The following is a 14,463-nucleotide window of genomic DNA, read 5'->3' on the forward strand; positions in this document are numbered from 1 at the left end:
GGGATCATAATATTGTATTGAAACCTGCAGATAAGGTAGGTTCTATAATTGTGATGGACAAGGAGCTATGTGTTAATGAGGCACTACATCAACTATCTGATTTGAATTTTTATGAACCCTTGATAGAAGATCCAACTAAAGGATTAAAATTACAGATTAACTCCATGTTATTGGATGCTTCTCAAGCTGGTTGGATCACACATCAAGAATATTAATATTTGCAAGTGGATATTGCCTTGATATCTTCATTTGTTGTGCTCGGGGCTGGACCCTTGTCCTGGAACAGTGGAGAATGGCTCCTTGGTAGGGACCAGGAAGCACCTGCCCACAGGGGGCAGAGCACTGGAGGAGACAGAGGCTAGGATGAGCTTCACCACTGGAAGCCCGCAGTCGCCCCGGGTGGAGCCCATAGGGACCTGGGCCGCTTGTACTTAGGTGGGCCTCGCAGGGTCTCCTGGAGAGGTAGTAGACAGGTGTGCCCACGGACAACAAGGGAGCTCAGTTAGACTCGAGGCTGTAGATCTGATGGAGCAAGGAAGATCAGAACAGCGTAGGCGATGACAAGGCAAGGGACAGAGCCAGAATCAGAGACGTGGTCAATGGCAGCCGAGGTCAGAATCCGAGGATCAGTCCGAGGAGTGGTCAACGAGACAGGGGTCAGGTTCCAGAGGTCAGACAAGGTCAGGATCCAGGCAGCAGACAGAATGGTCAAGGAAGGCTGAGGTCAGTACTAGAGAGACAGTCCGAGGGTACTACATGGGGAGACAAGACAGACGGACACTGGAACAGAAGGACGCTGGAACAGAAGGATACAAGGCTGGAACAGTAGGACACTGGAACAAGGCTGGAACAAGACTGGAACGAGACACGAACAAGACTGGAACAAGACTGTGAACACGGAGGCAAACTAGTACATATACAGTGCCGACTCGATTGCCAAGGCAAGGAAGTGCTGGCAGGAACTTCCTTATATTAGGCATTCAATCAGGGCGCGCCGTGGAGCTAGGACCTGCCCCTGGCCCTAGAAGAGACCGGGCAGAGCGCTCGCGCGGCCAATGTCACTGGAGGCGCCGGACTCTGGCATGAGGCCTGGTGCGTAGTGGAAGGCCCGGCGACCGCCGCCGCGGGACGCCGAGGCCTGGAGGAGCTCGTGGCTGCAGCTGGGGATGCCAGTCCATGACCTGCAGAGGAGCCAACAAGGTGAGCAGACCCGTGTGCGGGCCAGGTGTGGACGGGACGCCTAACTATTTTATTTATTACCGAAAGTACACAAGTTATTGAATAATCCTCCAGGACGACCTATTGTATCCTCATATGGTCCTTTAATAGAATTGTCTTCTTTTGTGGACTGTTTTTTTGCATCCCTTTGTTCCTGGGATTCCTTCTTATATTAAAGATTCAGTTGATTTTATATGCAAATTGGAATCCTATAAGGGTCCTTATGATTGGTGAGTATAGATATCACTTCATTATATACTAATTTTCCCCAAGAAAGAGCATTATAACTGATCCATGATATTTTGAAAACTAGAGAGGGAAATATCAGAGATTCTACACAATTCATATGTGATTTGACAAGGTTTGCATTGATGGAAAACCTTTTTCAAACAAATACAGGGAACAGCGATCAGGGTCACAGTGGCATCCGAGGTTGTAAACTTATACGTAGGAGACTTTGAGAGATGGTTTTTGGACATCTGTCCTTTGAAGCAATATATTACTGGATGGTATAGATTCATTAATGATATTCTGCTGCTATGAATTGGGGGTCTTGATAGATTAATGATTTTTCTTGAATGGTTGAACAATTGTGATATCAGTCTCAAATTCATGCATTATGCTAATTTTGAGAAAGTTCCCTTTCTAGATATTATGATTGAATTATCTAATGCAATTTTTAAATTTTCCATTTATGGAAAAAATCCACAGATCAAAACACCTTGCTTGATTATATAAGCTGCCATCCAGTTAGTTTAAAAGACAACAAACCGGTGGGTTAATTTCTGAGATTGATGAAGTTATGCTGAAATACATCAGAATTAAAGAAATGCTTGACAGATGTGACCAAAGATTTGAACAATGAGGGTATACTCAGAGCATTATTAGAAAGGACTATAAATGTGCAAGATGGACTGAAAGGAATTTGTTATTGCAATCAACCTCGGTACAAGGACATGATTCAGGTTTGGTATGTGTTCTATCTTATTTGCTGAATGTACTGTATACATGGTTCAACATAGTGTGATGGAGTGCAGCGCTGCCGGGGGCAGGAATGGATAAGATACCATAAGGCAGCTGGTAATACTAGAGCCAGCCAGCAGGAGGAGCAGGTGAAGGCGAGAACTACAAATCCCAGGTTCCTAGAACCACCACCTGACCTGTAGGGAGAGCCTGGAGGCAAGCAGGTGGCAGACTCTGACACTAATGAGTCACACAGGTGAGCCTGGGGAGCTAGAGGAAGAGGGCGTGCCTAGGTAGTGGCAGTGGCCAGAAAAAGCCAGTGCCAGGAAGCAAAGAGAGGGAAATGGAGGTAGGTTCCGGGGGGAGAGGAATCCTCCAGCTGTCTCAGGGGCACCGCCTAGCCTGAAAAGGGAAACAGAGAACCTGTACCCTAAGGGAAGTTAGGGCAGGTGTGTTTGCGGGTGGACGGGAGAGCCAGGGGGCTCAAACAGTGCCTTTGCTCCAGCACCTGTGTTAAGGGGTTAGACTGCTGGAGAGCGGGGGCAGGGTCATTTGTTCAGCTCCTGAGGGGACGGAGCCAATGTAACAGATTCAGCTACTCTCATTTATAAAAATGCTTTGAGGAACCTCTCTCTCTCTCTGTGTTATCTTTGGGGGTTGGGGGACTGCTTCAACCCCACGCCACACAAAGAGAACCCAGAGGCCCAGCAAAACCAGGGCCGGCGGAGACCTGAACCCAGGGAGTCCTGTGAGACTGAGAGACTCCAGGGATATCCAGGACTCGCGAGGGGCCTGAACCGGAGGCAGCGGAGCGGCACCCAGGGCAGCACGGGCGGTGAGCCTTCACAATAGTTTAAGAAAATATTGGTCAGTGTTGCAATTACACACTATTTTTACATCCCATCCGATATTTTCATATACTAGAGGAAAGGATATAAGAGATCTGATTGTTCATTTTGTTTTTTCAGAGGGATTGCATCCTGAAATGAAACAGAAGTGGTACATTTTCAGCACGTAACAATAGTTACTTGGGGGTTATAAGAAGGGTTTGGGGATGAGAGAAAATCTACTAGGAAATACAAAATGATTTCAACGGAGTGAGAGAGAGCAGGTAGGCTGCGGAGGTTGAGAAGATGAGCAATGTAAAAGGGGATTAGCTAGCGGAAAGGAGATTAAAAGAGGAGGCCTTGTGAAGGGGATGAATGTTGAGAGAGAGGATCGACATGGAAAATAGATCAGCTGGAGTGTGGTGAGTGTAAGAGTGCTAAATTTGTTTTGGTCACCTTTTAGGGTCATATGAATATACAAGCCCTAAAATGGAGTCACATTGGCTAAAAAATTGGGAAGCCCTGTTCTAAAAACCCTGTTTGACATAGGGATCTTATTTTGTACATTTTAAATTTAATTAGGCTATGCGATTTTAACTGTTTTATTGTGTTATATGGATGACTGTTTATTTAAAATTGTTCACCACTTTATAGCTTTTTTTTTGGGAGAAGCGGTCTAAAAATATAAATAAATAAATACAGGCCTCTAGTGAATGGACTTCTTTTGCATACATTTCAGTTGTCTTGCTGCGTATTCTGAGTTTATCTAAAAGAAAAGGATAAGCCAAAACAAGTTCCTATATGAAAGTGAATCCTTCAGGATGATCTTGAGTAATTATTGGATCTTGAAAGGATATCTAAGTTATATTTCCAGGCTCACTAGCAATTTGGACAAAGTTCAATAGTGGTGCCTTGGAGGAAGAACAGGCCTCCTCATCCATAGATCAACTGTTTTTATTTGCACTCCATCCTCCCTTTCCTGAACTCACTTCCTTGATCCTCCCACTTTTCTTTCTCTCTTTTTTCTACTTTTCCTGTGGATATTCTTATCTACCTTACTTTGTTTCCATTTCTTCTTCATATCTTACAATTATTTGTGAATCAACAGCAAGGACCAATGATGGTAATGAAGGCCTGTAAGAGTTTCTAAAGTGGTCTCATTTTTAATGAACATTTTCCATACAGTTTGCCTGCAGTGTTTTGAATGAAATGTTTTAACTTGAGAGTGCTATTCATATATTGAATGGCAATTATGCAGGCCAAAGAAATATTTGTAGTCCAGAGTTGTAAGAAAACAGAGCAATTAAATATGCTACATGTAAACATTGTTTGAGATATTTTGGCAGTGCCTTTTATGTCTGTACAAGGATTTTGCTGTTTCAGAGGTTTGTGGTCCATGAAATGAGCACGATGCTTTTTACAGCTGCTTGATGTACATCTTTGACAGAGGATGGAGAAAAACTGATCTTGTAATACTGTCCTAGCAGAATGAATGCCGCAAAACAGACAGGCAAGATTGTTGATTAGGGATGTGCATTCATTTAAACCAAATATGTAAAATGTAATGAATGAGGCGATTTTTTATTCGTTCTGAATGACAGCCTCCTACAAAAAATCTCAAAATGTCTTGGTATTTTCATATTCATGCAATTAAAAAAAACAAAAAACAGGCCTCCAAAGGCACCAGGCCTCAGCATGATTCTGTTGCTAAGGCTTAGATTAGGCTCAGTGCTGGGGCCTAGCCCAGAGGCCTGGAGCCATCATTGAGTCCTAGGCTGGTTACTGGGGCCTGGTCCCATTGCCAAGGAATAGCCCTGCCATGGGCCCATCACTGAGGCCTTACTACAGCACCAAAGACCAGCCTGTAGCCTGCTTCCAGTAGCCTAGGTACAGCTTGGAGGCCTAGGACCAAATCTTCTGATGCCTTTTTTTTTGTTGGTCTGTGAAAAGTGACGCCTTTTGCTTGAAGAACGCACTGCAGTGATTTCTTAGTGGTGCCTTCCTTCAGAGCAGATGGTGCAATTTTGATGTATAGATGTACATTTCAATGGTCATGTAACAAAATGGTACTGTCCAATTTGGAGGAAGGCTTGTTCTCTGGTGCATTCTTCAAGTGGATGGCTTCTTTTTTTGATGATAGATGAAGAAAGAAGATGACAGGAGGCTTGGTCCTAGGCCTCTGGCCAGGCCTCGGCACCAGGCCTAAGCCTTGGCAATGGAATCAGGCCTTGAGCTTGACTTAGGCCTCAGCAATAGGACCAGGCCTAGACCAGGACTTGGTGTGACGTAAGCTAGGTCTAGGAATTGGTGAGGGGACTATGCCATGGATTAGACCCCAATGCTGGGCCTAGGTCTTGGTGATGGGACCAGTTCTTGGCTCAAGCCTTGGTACTGGCAGAGGTCTTGGTGCTGGGATCAAGCCTTAGGCTGGGTGCCTGTGCCGACCCTAGTCCTACCAGGCCTCCCACAAGGTCCCAGCATTGATCTAGGCCTCAGCACTGAGATCAGACCTCATGCTGGACCCTGGCACCAGGAACTGCAAGGCCTAAGGCCCAGCCCTTGCACCGGGCCCAGGCCTCAGATTAGGTCTTATTGCCAGGTCCAGGCCTTGGGCTTGGCTCTGATGCTGAGCCTAGGCCTCAGCAACAGTACAAGGTCTCAGGTCGGGTCTCTATGCCAAAGCTTCTTCCTAATGGAAGCTCATTTTATGGAGGAAATGTTGTTTAATTATGTTTTTGTTTGGCAAACAATCCAAACCTGAAAAACATTAATCAAACTGAATCTTAACAATCCACTCCAAAAGAAAAAACTAACTGAATCAAAAATTTGGGGGCTGCACATCCCTATTGCTGACATTACAAGATGTGGAACATATTTAAAACATTCTAGAATATATGTGTGTATGTATGTATGTATTTATTTATTTATTTATTTAAGATTTCTAACTCACCTTACCATTCAAGGATTTAAATGCTCAAAATTTGACATTCTTCTGTTTTGAGTACAGTGCAAATGTACTGAAATAGAGCACAACTTCTACATTTTGTGCAACATGATACTGTAAGTTTACAATTGTAAAAAATGCTCATACATCATAATGAGAACTGTGTGAATAAAGCTGTGCTCTTTTGAAGTTATACCAGCCTTGAATAAAAATTAATGTAATAACATTATTTATTTATTTATTTATTTAAAATTTTTATATACCGGCATTCATGTTGCAAACACATCATGCCGGTTTACATATAACAGGGGTGTACAGTAAACAATTCAATAACCTATTTGTGTAGAAGGAAGCAGTTACAAATAACAAGGTAATAGAACTGGGAGGAGAGAAGAAAAGAAAGAGAATAACATTAGGTATAGGTATTTACATTAGTAATAACATTTTTACATGTGGAAGTGGTAGAATCTGGCTGAATAGAATTAATCGGTGTCCGGGAAAGCTTTTTTAAACAGCCAGGTCTTAAGTCTCTTCCTGAAGGTTGGGAGGCTGGGCTCCTGTCTAAGGTCCGGTGGGATGGAGTTCCATAGAAGGGGGCCGGCTGTTGAAAAGGCCCGATCTCTCAAGGTAATGTGTTTGGTAGTTTTGGCTGGGGGCACTTGAAGAGATCCTCTGAGTGTGTCTCTTGTTGGTCTGGAGGAGTTATAAATTTGGAATGGGACTTGTAAGTCGAGTGGGGTGTGTTGATGGATGGTTTTGTATATTATGGAAAGAGATTTGTAGAGGATTCTAAAGTGAACAGGCAACCAGTGGAGATCTTTTAGGATTGGAGATATATGGTCCCTCCTCCTGGAGTTTGTCAGTAATCTTGCCGCAGCGTTTTGTAACATCTGGAGGGGTCTAGTATAGGAGGAAGGTAGGCCCAGAAGGATAGAGTTACAGTAATCGATCTTAGAAAAAATGATAGCTTGTAGAATGGTTCTGAAGTCCTGAGTGTGGAAGAGTGGTCTAATTCTTTTCAGAACTTGGAGTTTGTGGAAACAGTCCTTGGTGGTTCTGTTGATGTAAGCTTTAAGGTTCATCCGGTTATCAATTAATACTCCTAGATCTCTCACTTGTGTAGTAGTTGGGATAGTTGGAGGATTAGAGATGGCATTATTATCTGGGGAGATGAGAAGCAGTTCTGTTTTAGAGGAGTTTAAAACTAGGTTTAGGTTAGCCAGGAGATGTTTAATTTCGAAGAGACAGTTTTCCCAGTGAACCAATGTTTTTGTGTAAGATTCTTTAATGGGTATCACGATCTGGATGTCGTCGGCGTAGAGGAAATGTTTGAGGTTAAGGTTGGAGAGGAGTTGGCAGATAGGTAAAAGATAAATGTTAAAGAGTGTAGGTGACAGTGAGGAGCCCTGGGGGACACCTATGGATGCGTCCATTCGTGAAGATTCTTTGTTCTGTATCTTAACCTTGAAGCCTCTGTTGGAGAGAAAAGATTTAAACCATGAGAGAGCTGTGCCTGAGATACCTATAGAAGCCAGAATGGAAGTGAGAATGGAATGATTGACCGTATCAAAGGCGGCTGATAGGTCCAGTAGAATTAAGAGGAAGGATTGGCCTTTGTCAAGGCCCATTAATATGAAGTCAGACATGGAGATGAGGAGGGATTCTGTGTTCAGTGACTTGCGAAATCCGTATTGTGATTGGAATAGGATTTTGTTTTCTTCTATGTATTCGGAGAGTTGAGTATTGACAACTTTTTCTAGAATCTTGGCTATGAATGGGAGATTGGCGATAGGACGGAAGTTGTTGGGGTCTTTAGGATCCAAGTTGGGTTTCTTGAGTAGAGGTTTGATGGAGGCCAATTTGAGGTCGTCAGGATATAGTCCTTGGGAGAGTGAGCAGTTTATGATGTCCGACAAGGTTTTAGCGATGGAGTCAGGGATGGCCAGGAGCAGTTTGGTGGGGATAGTATCCAAAGGATGGGAGGAAGGTTTCATTCTTCTTATAAGAGTTTGTATCTCTAAGATAGAGATGGGTTCAAGTGTTTCCAGACCATTGTTGTTGAGGGATGATTGTTGAAGAGACTGGTAAAGAGCAGGGTCGGTGGGATTAGAAGGCAGATTAGAAGGCAGATTAGAAGGCATTATACCAGTTATACCAGCCTTGAATAAATAATATAATATTATACATTATACCAGTTATACCAGTTATAATATAATATATATAATATAATATTATACATTATACCAGTTATACCAGCCTTGAATAAAAATTAATATAATAACATGCACTCTGATCTTCTTGGAAGGGTAGCGCCCTCCATGGACTGTGCTCCGTTCATCCCCAAAAGGGAAGTATTCTTGAGCTTATTCACTCAAGGAATATTTTATTTAAATGAAAAATCGGCAAAACAAAAAAATGAACAAAAAGTGTTTTACACACAAGTGAATCTATGACCTATGATTAAAGATGATCCCAATTGCGGCTTGATAAAGAGCAGAGATGCCCAAAGAGACCGTGGGATGTTATGAGGGTCAATAAATCACTTGTATGAATATTGTATAGTTTGAATTCGGTACCGACTATCTTACTATTAGAAGTAATTTCAAGAGAAACTGACGTATAACCTTAAATGCAGGAATAACATAAAAAAATATTACTTCACAGAAAGAGTGAGTTTTATTTAAAAATGCATACATTCCGCATTCTCCACTACACATTGTTCAATGCAGATTCCAACAATGGCCTCCCACTGGAAGTTGCAGAGGCAAAAAACAGTAACAGAATTTAAGGAAGTATAAAAGTGGCATTGTGAGACTTAAAGGTGAAGGGGAGGAATATGTAGAGGCTGATGAGGCAAAAGCAAATTTGCTTAACAAATATTTCTGTTCAGTGTTCACTGTGGACGGGCCTGGAGCAGGACCACATAAAACAAACACAAACCTCAATCAATTTTCAGAACAGTGTGTTCGTGAGGAGCTAACTAAACTTAAAGTAGATAAAGTAGATAAAGTGGTGGTGGCCTGATGGGATACATCGGAAGATACCAAGGGAACTTAGAGATGTCCTGGCAGCTTTGCTGGCTGACCTTTTCAATGCTTCATTAGAGTCTGGAGGACTTCTGGAAGACTGGAAAAAGGCATATTTGTTTCCTATTCATAAAAGTGGAAGTAAGGAGGAGGCTAGGAGCTATAGACCAGTTAGTCTGAACTCTGTGGTGAGAAAACTAATGGAATCACCGCTAAATTAGAGGATATGGCAATTTTTGGACTCCAATAGATTGCAAGATCCAAGGCAAAATTGTTTTACCACAGGTAAATCTTGTCAGACAAATCTGATCAATTTCTTTGACTAAGTGACCAGAGAGTTGGATGAAGGGAGAGCACTAGATGTAGTGTACTTGGATTTCAGCAAGGCCTTTGACACAGAAGACTTATAAATAAATTGTGCACCCTTATTATGGGTCCTAGACTGACTGGGTTAGAAACTGGCTGAGTGTGAGGTGACAAAGGCTAGTGGTAAACAGAGTTTTCTTTGAGGAGGGGGTGTTACTAGTGGTGTGCCTCGGACTGGTTCTTTTCAACATTTTTGTGAACGACATAATGGAAGGGTTGTCGGAAAAGTTTTGTCTTTTTGCCAATGATACCAAAATGTAACAGGGTAGACAGTGGAAAACTTGAGGAGGGATCTAGCAAAGCTCAAGGAATGGTCTAAAGTTGGGCAGGTCAAATTGAATGCAAAAAAATGCAGAGTAATACATTTAGGATACAAATCCCAAGGGAAAGCTACAGTATTGGAGGTGAAATTCTAAGCACAAAGGAAGAGCGAGATCTGGGGATAATTGTATCTGATGATCTTAAATTGGGCAAACAGGTGGATATAGTGATGGTAAAAGCCAGAAAGATACTTGGCTACAAAGGGAGAAGAATGTTCAATAGAAAAAGGGAGATGAAATTGCCCCTGTATAGGTTCCTGGTGAGACATCACTTGGAATACTGTGTACAATTCTGGAGACCATACCTTCAAAAGGATATGAACAGGATGGAGGTGGTCCAGAGGGTGACTACTAAAATGGTCAGTGGTCTTTGTTCTAAAGCATATGCTGATAGACTTAAAGATCTAAACATGTATACCCTAGAGTAGTGGTTCTCAACCTTGTCCTGGGGACCCTCCCAGCCAGTCGGGTTTTCAGGATAACCACAATGAATATGCATGAGAGACAATTTGCATGTTGTGGAGGCAGTGTATGCAAATTGTCTCTCATGCATATTCATTGTGGATATCCTGAAAACCCGACTGGCTGGGGGGGGTCCCCAGGACAGGGTTGAGAACCACTGCTCTAGAGGAAAGGTAAGATAAGGGAGGTATGCTAGAGACATCTCAAATATCTCAAAGGTTTCTATGCACAGGAGGTGAGGTTGAAAGCGAATAGACTCAAGAGTAATCTTAGAAATATTTCTTTACAGAGAGGGTAGTGGATATGTGGAACAGCCTCTCAGTGGAAGTGGTTGAGACAAAAACAGTATCTAAATTCAAGAAAGCATGGGATAAATACGGGGGATCTCTAAAAAAGTGATAAGAATTATAATGCTAAATTAATTGGTCAGATGGGTAGACGGTATAGGCCATACGGTTTTTTTCTGCCATCATATTTCTATGTTTCTAAGAAAAAATAGGGATAAACACAGAGAACCCTTTGCACAAAGAGATGCATCATTGGAAAGTAATTTGGTCAGACTAAATGGGCCAGACAGTCCTTATGTGCCATCATATTCTATGATTCTGTTTTTCTAATGAGGATGTCTCTATGTGCTCTGCATACCATTTATCTTTTATTTGTAATGTCATAATTGAATCGTTGAGAAAAGTCTGCATGGGTTTCCATGGTTCTAGATGCAAATATCAAATAAAGCTGTTCCTTTCCTACTTGCTTTCCTTTCCTTTATATGTTTACATTTCTCTTTAAGACTGCAGATATAACAGACCCAATTTTGGTGCTGCTAGAAGTTTGAAGAGTTGTACGTAAGGGACTTGAGAGAGCTATATTTTTGTCATTGCTTCCTAACAGAATTGAGTCACATGTTGTTGAGCATATTTAAATGAGACAGGTTAGTGATTCTAGTTCTTATAGGTCGATACAGTAAAAGTTGCGTGATTTAGTAAAAAAAATATTCAAATTAGGGCCCACGGTTAAAAGAGGCGCTAGGGACACTAGTGTGTCCCCAGTGCCTCTTATTTGATAGGAGCAGTGGCTGTCAGCAAGTTTGACAGCCGATGCTCAATTTTGCTGGCGTTGGTTCTCAAACCTGCTGACAGCCACGGGTTCGGAAACTGGACACTGGCAAAATTGAGCGTCCGGTTTTCAACCCGCGAGCCACAGGCTGATTTTAAATTTTTTTTTTTTAATTATTTTTAACTTTTGGGATCTCCGATTTAATATTGCCATGATATTATGTCGGAGGGTGTATAGAAAAGCAGTTTTTACTGCGTTTCTGTGCACTTCCCCGGTGCTGGCAGAAATTAACGCCTAGCTTTGGGTAGGCGCTAATTTCTGAAAGTAAAATGTGCGGCTTGGCTGCACATTTTACTTACTGAATTGCGTGGGAATAACTAATAGGGCCATCAACATGCATTTGCATGTAGCAGGCGCTATTAGTTTTGGGGGGTTGATTGCGCGTTTTCGAAGTAAGGGGTAAAGCTAGCACGTCAAAAATGTGCGTTAACAGTGCGCTCCACTGGAGCACACAGTACTGTATTGGCCTGTAACTTAGGCCTGGATTTATCAAAATGCACTAAATATCCATGTGATAGGAAAAGGGGTGTGTTTTATGGTAATAGGCAATTTATGCTAATACCTTTTTCATGATAAGTACCAGAATTGATGTATGAGACAGAGAGAGAGAGAGAGTTGAGTGAGAGCCTAACTGTAATACACGCACACTAGATTGGTATTTATTAGGGATGTGCAGACCAAAAGTTTATGTTCATAAGTCCATAAGTCGAAAGGGGGGGTCAATTTCGGTCAATATGGACATATGTAGAATTCCATAAGTTGAGTCTATGTCCATACGTGCACCGATTCCCTAAATAAAAATTTAAACCCCTCACCCTCCTTAATCCCCCCCCAAGACTTACCAAAACTCCCTGGTGGTCCAGCGGAGAGTCAGGACGCCATTCCTGTATTCCTTTGCGAGGAGCACGTCATGTCGGCGTCACGTCGGAGTGACGCGGACGTCACGTGATTCCCCGCGCGTTCGCTTCGGGACCCTCGTTGGACCCAACCGGAACTTTTGGCCAGCTTGGGGGGGCCTCCTGACCCCCCCAAGCTGGCCAAAAGTTCCGGTCTGAAAGGGTTCTCGAGTGGCTGGAAAGCTACTCCAGAGACCAGCATTGCATTGCTGAGTCTCTACCAATGCGTTCAGATTCGGCAGAGGTCAGGGCTCTTGGTCTTAGCCTGTCCACCCATGCTTGGACACGTTTTGCCTGCCTCGATGCTTCCACGGAGCTCCTCTGCAGTCGCGCCGTGGTTCAAGGGCACACCAGTCTCCCCAGAATCAGGACCACTCCCTAGCGCTCCCCCAACACATTGATTTTTATAGATTACATGATACTCATGAAGAAGTTTTCTTGTTCTTACATCCAGTTGTTTGAGTTCTTTTTGAGGACACTCTACTATTCTCTACTATTTCAAACATATAGGAGAGTGCAGGAATTGCAATTTGATTGATAGCTTGTATCTTATTTTGTGTTATTAAAGCACTTTTCAAAATAAATTTCTATCTCCTATAATATTTTTTACTGGCATTTCCTCCCAGCAACTAGTGCTCAATTTGTGTATCTTCGTCCACCCCTAGATATTTGTATGTCTTCCTGCTCAAGTTCTTTTATGCTACAGTTCTCAGTCAGTGATATGTTTTCAGTTTTACTTAATTCTGCTTTATGGATATTTGCCTTCGTACATTTATCCAGGCTGAATGTTATCCTGATATCATCTAAGAAACTCTTCACTAGTCTGGGGTGTTCTGCTAAATGATGATCACAGGAGTTATAAATCTTCAAATCATCCATAAACAGTAGGTGAGATTTCTGTGATCATGAACGTTTTTGGAATTAAGGAAAATACATAACCTAAAGTGTTATAAAGAGTACTCAGGGCCAGTCAAAACAAGATTGATGAAAAATAATCTCCCTAATTCCTTGCTAGATCTTGATGTTAGAGATAACATATTGTCCATCTTCATAATTCAGCTGGAGTGCAGTCTGCTACTTTGTCATGGGAAACTTGATATACTTAATCAGTCCCGGATTCACTCTGTACATTTCAAGGCAATTTATTATCCAGTTGTGTGAAATACTATCAAAAGCCTTTCTATAGTCTATTCAGGGTATAATGAGGTTTTGATCAGTCTTACAACTGATCATGATGGTTTCATTCACATCAACTGATCCTTGGTTTCGTATGCTCCTCTTTTGTTTACATTCCGTTCTACTGCCATGATTTTATTAAATTTTGTGAATGAAATATTCAGTCATTGGCTGGATTGAAAAGTTAGCAAGATAAACTTTTCTGGATAACTTTACAGTGATATTCACTGTAGCCACACTATTGAATTTAGCCAGCTATCTTTAAGGTAGCTGATAAGTGTATCCAGCTATCTTTAGGACAGCTTCTTAGCACAACCAGATTTAGCCAGATAAGTTATTCAGCTATTTCTAAATATTGAAGTTAGCTGGATAACTTAGGGGATCATTTATCAAAATTCTCTATGGCGTTTTCGCATGCGTTAAGGGCTTAATGCATGTGAAAAGCACCATTAACGCATGTGATTGCACCATAACATATGGTGTGATGCAAATCTGAAAAGGAGGAGGAGTTAGGGATGTTTGAGACATGCTTTTGAAGACCTTTCATTTTGTTGTCTAACCCAACTGACAGCATCATGGTGTGGAGGAGACTTCTCCCACCATTTGATTCAACTAGAGCAAAAATGGATTTATTCCTTACAGACTGTGGCACCAAAGGGCTTGAACTCTGAAATAGAACTTACAGCTTTTCTTTAGATTTTATGTTGGACTTTACAGCTTTTTCTAAATTCTCTGCTCATTGGCTCTGACTTTTTTCTTTGACCCTGAGCTTTTGGATGTCTATACAGAGTTTCTCTTTTTATATATATATTTTGTATTTTCTTTCTTTCTTTTTTTGTTCTCTTTAAATCTGTACTTGTTATGTGGGCTGTCGCCTGAATAAAGTTCTTTTGGTTTGCAGATCCTGACATCTGTCTTCATGACGTTCCTGTAGAGGGTGCCATCTTTAAATTCTGCTCTCAAACACGATCGGGTACAGGCTGTTTATTTAGAAGACATTGAAGATCGGAGGACCTACAAAAAGTGCTTCACAGACACACCAATGAAATATCAGCTGATATCAGGTTTGTTCTATATATTTGTAATCACTGAGTCAGAGAGGTGTTTGTTCTATGTGAGTGCAATTACTAAGTTGGAGACGGACTTGCT

This window comes from Rhinatrema bivittatum, chromosome 3 (assembly GCF_901001135.1).
Source record: "Rhinatrema bivittatum chromosome 3, aRhiBiv1.1, whole genome shotgun sequence".
Lineage (NCBI taxonomy): Eukaryota > Metazoa > Chordata > Amphibia > Gymnophiona > Rhinatrematidae > Rhinatrema > Rhinatrema bivittatum.